This window comes from Phoenix dactylifera, unplaced genomic scaffold (genome assembly GCF_009389715.1).
Source record: "Phoenix dactylifera cultivar Barhee BC4 unplaced genomic scaffold, palm_55x_up_171113_PBpolish2nd_filt_p 000101F, whole genome shotgun sequence".
NCBI lineage: Eukaryota > Viridiplantae > Streptophyta > Magnoliopsida > Arecales > Arecaceae > Phoenix > Phoenix dactylifera.
The window spans coordinates 336,683-345,766 of record NW_024067683.1 but is presented as its reverse complement, the minus strand read 5'-3'; positions in this window follow the sequence as shown (position 1 = coordinate 345,766).

The following is a 9,084-nucleotide window of genomic DNA, read 5'->3' as shown; positions in this document are numbered from 1 at the left end:
AGATGAGCACAGTCTTAGACACTATAAGAGCAGAATGAGAGCCCCAAGGTTTCTTAGCCAACCCAAGGGATGACGACGCAGTGATGCCAAGGACCTTTGCGGCATGAAGAAGGGCTTTCTCCACCACCATCCTCGGATGTGCTCATCTGTCCTCAAAGACTCGAGCATTCCTATCTAGCCAACAGTGATAAGCCAGATAAGCCATCCTAATCTCCTGTTCCATAAGGCCGGGCCTTTGTGAGGAATCCTTCTGGAAGATTTGAAAATTCTTAGTCAACGTCCACCCCTCTCACAAGCTGGAGGAAGCCAAGGCACACTCCCAAATTTGAACAGCCTGCTAACAACCAAAAAAGATATAGAAGATAGACTCCTCTCCTCCTGGCAGGCCCAACTGCCTTGGGGAATGCTTACCCCTCGCTGAGCTAGCACTCCTCTGTTAGGCAAACAGCCTAAGCAACCTTCCAGACAAACAAGGCCACTCGTGGATGGATGCGCAACCGCCAGATTCATCCCCTCTCAATCTGCCTTGCCGACGTCCTCCAAACCAACCCAAGTATGCCCTAGAAGCCAACGTGCCTCACACATATTTGTAATCTGAGGCATAAATTTGTAATTTGACACTTATTAATAAATAAGATTGGGCAATTTGTTTTTCATTCATTTTTGTATATGTCCATGAATCATCCAAGAAATTAATAGATGATGATACATATTCTCAAGAAGTTGAGAATTTGAGGCATGTATCATTAGGGATTAGTTTCTAAATGCTCCTGATCGATGGATCTATCACGAGGGATGGTGATCGATCTGCTAAGATTAGTGCACAGATCACTTAGTCAGATGGACGAGTCTCGAGTCTACGGTGTAGAGACACTAGAGTGATTATGCGAGTACTTGTTAGAGAACAAGGTTCTAAGCATAACCAAAGAAAATAATCACATGGATGTCTATCCATCCGTCAGTGATTACTTATGCTGCAGTTATATGACTGATCCTTTGACATGTGATGTCTCAGCTATTTATTGTGAGGTTGATGTAGTTTGACGAGCATGTAAACTTGGGTCCTAGCCATTCGGATCCTTGTAGTGCGGATTGGCTGCAGTAGGTTTATTTTGGAATAGGTTTATATCTAGATGGGATCTATCGATCTTGATAGATTAGGAGTGATCTTATGTAATTTATGAGACTGAGTTCGATAAATTCCAAGCCAGGTATTTTGAAAAAAGAGTTTTTCATATCTCGAACTAGAAGTCGAATAAATTTAACATATGACGGACGAAGCAGTTTGACGAGATATCCATAACCTCCATCACGTCAGGATCCATGATAGAGGGACTGTATCATACGCTAACTGCACCAAGAGGTTCAGATATTCCATTCTGCTGGGTTGCCACCACATACTACTAGGTGTCACTAATGAATTGTGAGACTCGAAGGCATTCACTTAGTGATCAGTGAACCCTAAGAATAGAACTGAAATTGTTTCAGTCCACTGAAAGGAGTTTCAGTGATATTGAGATGGAGATCTCAATATGTCTCACTACCAGTCAGAATAGAACCTACGGGGTCACACACATAGAAGATTTAATTAGTCAAACTATCATAATTGTGATTTGGAATTATAATAGAAATCAATAATCAATATGATAGGTGATTGAATTAACCCACTAAGTGTTAGTAAGTTAATGGAAGAAAAATTAAGTGGAATTGATTGCAATTAGATTGCAATTGGGCTGATTTAATGAGACAAATTAAATTGGGTTCGATCCAAATTGATTTAGGTTCATGATTGGTTCAATTTGATTAAACCAGAATTTGTGCAGATTTTAAAATCACATGTCGTCGTAGGATGAATATGACTTAAGTCGTGTTCACACTATGTGGACTTTAAAGTCCACATGGCGTCGTAGGATGCATGCTCCCAAATCGATTAATTCTTCTAATAAGATTAGGAGTCCTAATGTGATTAGAAAATTAATCAATTGATTAAGTGGACACATGTCATGCATCTATGAGCACAAGGATTGGACACTTGGCATTAATCCAAGGATGGGTTATAGTCCCATACTCCTAATAAGATTAGGAGAAGCCCTAAATCTAATCTATAAAAGGGTAGCAAGGGAGACGTTATGAATCAATTCTCTCCTCTTCCTCTCCACGCCTCCTTTTCTCTTTTCCTCTTCCCTTCCCACGGCAGCAAAAGGAGACCCCTTCTCCTCATGGCAGCAAGGTGAAGGATCCCCTTTCTTCTTCCTCCAAGGTGTTGGAAAGCAAAGAAGAAGAAGGATCAAGGAAGAGAGAACAATTCAGCCCAAGGAAGAAGGAGTTCTTCCTCCCACATCAAGCTTCTTCCTTTCCTCCTTGTCCACGGCTGAAAGAGGGCTTCTTCTTCCTCTTCTTCCATGGCATCAAGGTTAGGAAGATTCACGTACAAAGCTACCTCTTCCTCTTCCTTAATTGCGAGCAAGGTTGAAGAAGAAAGCATTCTTCTTCAAAGAGGTATGTTGCAGAATTTCTTCCATCTCTTTTGATAGTCATGAGAGGTCTTTGCAAGGAGCTAGCACTCCGATAAGACCTTATCTCAGATGATTAGATCCTCGTGTGGACACCTGTAGAGGCTGAACACGTGTGCGGCTTAACCAGGAACCTAGATTGATCATCAGGCTGCAGTGTTTTACACATGCAGAATTTTTGAAGATGAGATCTTCAAATTAATAATTTCTGATTTTTGTTTCAGTTTTATAAATTTTAATCAACCATCCTCAGATCCTAATATTCCTCTCTCTTGAGTTCAAGAATTTTCTAGATTTGGATCCAGAAAATTTTTTGAACTCTACGATTCGAGGCGCGTTCATACGATGAACGATGTTCCGTTCGAATTCCGCTGTGAACGTCGCATCGAATGGGGCATAACTCAACAACACCCTCCTATCCTTAGCCTCACCTGCTGGAATCGGCAATGCCAAAACCCACTCAGCAAGCTGCTCGCCAAAGGCTTGCCAAATGAGGTCCTCATCCCATCCCCACTCTTCCGAAACCAGTAGGTTGCAGACTCTGCGCCCCTCTAGCCATCCGAGGTCAAACAAGTTAGGCCACCTGCATAACGGCAAGTTAGCCAACCATCTGTCCTTTAAGGCATCAACAGCTCATTCATCACCAATATCCCGTCTGATCTTCGAAATCACTAAAGGAGCACGGAAGCAAATCTTTCTCCAAAGGAAGAAACTACATCGACCAACCTGGAAAACTGACGAGTCTACCGAGTCCCAATACTTGGCCCTCATTAGGGAGCCCCAGAGACTCGTCGGCTCCAATATAAATCTGACTACCAATCTGGTGGCGAAGATCTCCCTCTGCTTGATTAGAGTGGATCCCCAGCTCACCACAGCTGGTTAGCTACTAGATCGTGTCCCACGCCAACAGGTGGACACCATTACTGCTCCCCTGCTGCCACTAAATGAAGTTCCTGAACAGGCGCTCCATACATCGTAGCGCTGCAATAAACACCAAAGTGTTGGATAATAGATAGATAGGAATTGAGCTGAGGACTCACCATACCATTGTGACCCTACTCATCATAAATAGGGCACTTTCCTGCCAGCCCTCCAACTTCTGCCTGATGCTCTACTCCAAGGAGAAGCAATCTCCCTTGCGAAGATGCCGATCCATGATCGGAACTCCAAGATATCTCCAGGTGCCCTCCTGGTCCCCAATCTCCAGGATCTCCATAATGGTAGCCTTCAAATCGACCTTAACATTCGAGCTGAAGCAGATAGATGACTTTGCCAGGTTAACCTGCTAATTAGAAGCCGCACGATACTCCTTCAACACCCTTCGAAGTGCCATGGCCCATCTCCTTGTCACCTAGGCCAATAGCAAGCAGTCGTCCGCGAACAACAGATGAGAAATCTGAGTCGTGTCCAACGCTGGCCTATAGGCCTCCACCCCCTGCCTAGCCGAGGCTAGCCGAAGTGTTGTAAATAGGAAGTCCGTATAGATGATGAACAAGAGCAGTGACAAGGGGCATCCCCATCTCAATCCCATCGATGACACGAAGAACTACGATGGGGAGCCGTTCACCAGTAGGGCAAAGGATGGGGTGCGAATGCAACCCTCAGTCCACCTTACCTAGAGTGGGTGAAAGCCAAAGCACTCTAATGACTGAGCCACGAAGTGTTAGAAGTATGCTCTAGAAGCCAACGTGGCTGACGCATATTTGTAATCTGGGGCATAAATTTGTAATTTAATACTTATTAATAAATAAGATTGGGCAATTTATTTTTCATTCATGTTTGTATGTGTCCATGAATCGTCCAAAAAATTAATAGATGATGACACATAATTTCAAGGAGTTGAGAATTTGAGGCATGTATCATTAGGGATTAATTTCTAAATGCTCCTGATCGATGGATCCATCACGAGGGACGGTGATTGATCCGCTGAGATTAGTGCACAGATCACTTAGTCAGATGGACGAGTCTCTAGTCCACGGTATAGAGACACTGGAGTGATTATGCAAGTACTTGTTAGAGAACAAGGTACTGAGCGTGACCAAAGATAGTAGTCACATGGATGTGTATTCACTCGTCAGTGACTACTTATGCTGCAGTTGTATGACTGGTCCTTTGACCTGCGATGCCTCAGCTATTCATTATGAGGTTGCTGTAGTTTGACGAGCATGTGAACTTGGACCCTAGTCATTTGGGTTCTTGTAGTACGAATTGGCTGCAGTAGGTTCATTTTGGAATAGGATTGCATCTAGATGGGATCTATCGACCTTGATAGATTAGGAGTGATCTTATGTGATTTATGAGACTGAATTCGATAAATTCCTGGCCAGGTATTTTGGAAAAAGAGTTTTCCATATCTCGAACTGGAAGTCGTATAAATTTGACATATGACAGACGATGGAGTTTGACGAGATATCTATAACCTCCGTCACATCGGGATCCATGATAGAGGGACTGTATCATACGCTAACTGCACCAAAAGATTCAGATATTTCATTCTGTTGGGTTGCCACCACATACTGCTAGGTGTCACTAGTGGATTGTGAGACTCGAAGGCATTCACTTGGTGATCAGTGAACCCTAAGAGTAGAACTGAAATCATTTCAGTCCACTGAAAGGAGTTTCAGTGATATTGAGATGGAGATCTCAATATTTCTCACTACCAGTCAGAATAGAACCTACGGGGTCACACACATAGAGGATTTAATTAGTCAGACTATCATAATTATGATTTGGAATCATAATAGAAATCAATTATCAATATGATTGGTGATTGAATTAACCCACTAAGTGTTAGTGAGTTAATGGAAGAAGAATTGGATTTAATAAGCCAAATCAAATTGGGTTCGATCCAAATTGATTTGGGTTCATGATTGGGTCAATTTGATTAAACCAAGATTTGTGCGGATTTTAAAGACCATATATTGTTGTAGGATGAATATGACCTAAGTCATGTTCACACTATGCGGACTTTAAAGTCCACATGGCGTCGTAGGATGCATGCTCCCAAATCAATTAATTCTCCTAATGAGATTAGGAATCCTAATATGATTAGAAAATTAATCAATTGATTAAATAGACACATGTCATGCATCTATGAGCACAAGGATTGGACACTTGGCATTAATCCAAGGGTGGATTATAGTCCCATACTCCTAATAAGATTAGGAGAAGCCCTAAACTCAATCTATAAAAGGATAGCAAGGGAGAAGTTATGAATGAATTATCTCCTGTTCCTCTCCACGCCTCCTCTTCTTTCTTCCTCCTTCTCCACGGCAGCAAGGGGTCTTCATCCTCCTCTTCTTCCATGGTAGTAAGGCAAGGAAGATCCACGTGCAAGGTTCCTCCTTCCTCTTCCTCCATCGCGAGCAAGGTTGAAGAAGAAAGGGTTCTTCTTTAAGGAGGTATGTTGCAGATTTTTATCTTCCAATCTATATGATAGTTATGAGAGGTCTTTGCAAGGAGCTAGCACTCCGGTAAGACCCCATCTCAGATGATTAGATCTTCGTGTGGATACCTATAGAGGCCAGGCAATTGTGTGGCTCAAATAGGAACCTAGATAGATCATCAGGCTCCGATGTTCTTCACCTGCAGAATTTTTGAAGATGAGATCTTCAAATTAATTTCTTCTGATTTTAGTTTCAGTTTTATGAATCTTAATCAACCTTCCTCAGATCCTAATCTCCCCTCCCTAATGAATTCAAAGATCTTCTGGATTTGGATCCAGAAAAATTTTTGAATTCTACGATCCGAGGCGCGTTCATGCGATGAACGACGTCCCGTTCGAATTCCGCTGCGAACGTTGCATCGAACGGGGCGTAACTCAGTAGTGGTATCAGAGCCATGGTTCTAGGGAGCATGATTAGGACCTAAGGATTGATTACCACATTTTTAATCTGATTTTTAAAGGAATTATGCTTGCTGGATTTTCAGCGTGCTGAAATTTTAAGTATGCAGATTTTTATTTGCTATGATCTTGCAAATTATTTTGGAATTTTAATTAGATTACAATATTTTAAATCAAGTAATGCATGATCTAAAATCTAGAGAATAGCATAATTGGTTTAAAGTTTCAGATATGAAAATATACATAAGATGCATGTAATCATAATGTTCATACTTGTTTAAGGTTATGTTTAAAACAATGTATGCATGAGATGTATGTATTAGTTAAACAAAATTTATTTCCATGAGATGTAAATAAAACCCTTAAACAATAGGACATTTACATAAGATGTAAACTGAAACAATTATGTCATTTACATAAGATGTAATCACATAATATATGAAACAGTTTCATAATTACATAGGATGTAAACTTGAACCAATATGACATTTACATAAGATGTAAATCGAATGACATATGGTATGGGATAGATGGTTACATTAGATGTAAATCTCAAGAGACCTAAAACCTTCCAAAATCAATCGAAAGTGAACGATACATTGAGCTAGCCATATTTGATTAATTGATCTAATTGGTGTCTAGGCAAGCTCAAAGGTGGTTACTTAATTAGGACCTTACTCTCTGAATAAGGAGAGCCTTCCACCTGCTTACCTGGCCAATTGATCGATTACCTCCTATGGAAAGCTTAAAGTTTGGAATCATTAAGATCTGATTACCCAATATTAAGTCGATTGGTCTTCCACCGTAGTAGAGTTGCTAAGATCTTTCCGGCGTTGATTAGTCTCGGCTGGATACAGTGGGCTAGTTGCATCGGGGGATTGGACCTCTCTATTAATATGAGATGTTGTGGGGTAAAGGTGGGGTTAGGCTCCAATAACTGTTAGGTGAGGATCCAATCACAGCTTTATTTTCGCGGGATATACGGTGGGTCTGACTTAACCAAGGAACGGGTCCAATAACTGTTAGGTGAGGTCCTTATGACTTGGAGACCAGGTTAGCTCAATATGCTTACGAAGCATTGTACAAGAGTTGTACACTTATCGTCTATGTATCTCCAATAACTGTTAGGTGAGGTGACATGTAGATTGGTGGGACCGCAGCACCCCATTCGAAATCCTAAGTCGCAGGTTTCCGTATCTTTACCAGAGGAGTGTGAGAGATCCAAGAAATAGTGGGAGGATTTGATCCAATTTTGTTTTAAAAGTTCCTAAAATAAATTAATGTCAAATACAAATTTCTAATTAGAATCTTTACTCTCTACAGATGTCAATGACTTCCAACCCGATAGTTCGAATTCTAGATAACAATAGGTTGACCGGACCAAACTATAAAGATTGGCTTCACAACTTGAAGATTGTCTTGAGTTGCGAAAAGATAGCTTATGTTCTTAACCATGAACTCCCGGTGTTGCCAACCCGTGCAACCAATGAGCAGCGTGAGACGCATGCAAAATGGTTGGATGACGACAATAAGGTTAGGTGCTACATTTTGGCATCCATGTCCAACGAATTGCAATGCCAGCATGAGAGCATGAAGACTGCTAAGGACATACTTGATCACCTACAAGAGTTGTATGGTGAACAGAGTCGCGCAGAAAGGTTTGAAGTGTCCAAGCGGCTCTTCAAAGCCAAGATGCGTGATGGGCAGTCCGTCCATGAACATGGTTTGACCATGATCAAGGATCTTGAGGAGTTTGAGAAGCTTGGCATGACCATGCACAAAGATTTGCAAATGGATTTGATCCTACAATCGTTGCCATCTTCATATGGACAGTTTATTGTAAACTACCATATGAATAAAATTGAATGCACCAAATTTGAATTGTTGAATATGTTGGTGACAACTGAGGGAGCCTTAAAAGATTCAAGGGGCATAGTTCTCGCTGCTGAGCTAGCTTCTACTTCCAAGAGAAAGTCTATTGGGAAGAAGAAGAAGCCTGCGAAGAAGCAGAAGATCGAGAAAAAGTCAAAGAAGGAAGTTTCTAAGAAGAAGGCCGAACCCAAAGAAAAATGTTTCCATTGCAATGAAGACGACCATTGGAAGAGGAACTGTCTTATCTACATGGGAAACATAAAGAAGAAGAAGGATGACACGCCTTCTGAAGGTATGTCTAATATGCTCATTATTGAAACTAATCTAATGGTTTCTTCTATTTCCAGTTGGGTTATAGACTCTGGTTCTAGTGTTCACTTGTGCACTACCATGCAGGGTCTAAAGGAAAGTAGAAGGCTTACGGAAGGTGCGGTAACCCTAAGGGTTGGCAATGGAGCAAGAGTTGCTGCTGTTGCTGTTGGTGTTGGGAATTATATCCTAAATGTCAATCGTCAGCATATTGATGATTGAATTTTGTAAATGAATTGACAAATTAATAAAGTATTATTTGGCATTATTCATCATTTCATCTTCAAATGAACTCTTATACGATGAAGTCCTTAGGACTTATGTTATAATAAAGGAGGATTTATCTTTGAGTCCTTAAACTTGTTCGCGACCAAATGATATGTTGTTACTAGGACGACAACATTATCGAGATTAGGTCGTTGTGTGACATATACGTTGGTTGTCCTCTTAACCAAGGAGTTTGGAGACACTAGTATGCCATACAGGTGAAGTGTAGGAGTACATTTCACTGAACGTGACCAATTCCGGAACGCTCTACTGTCAAGA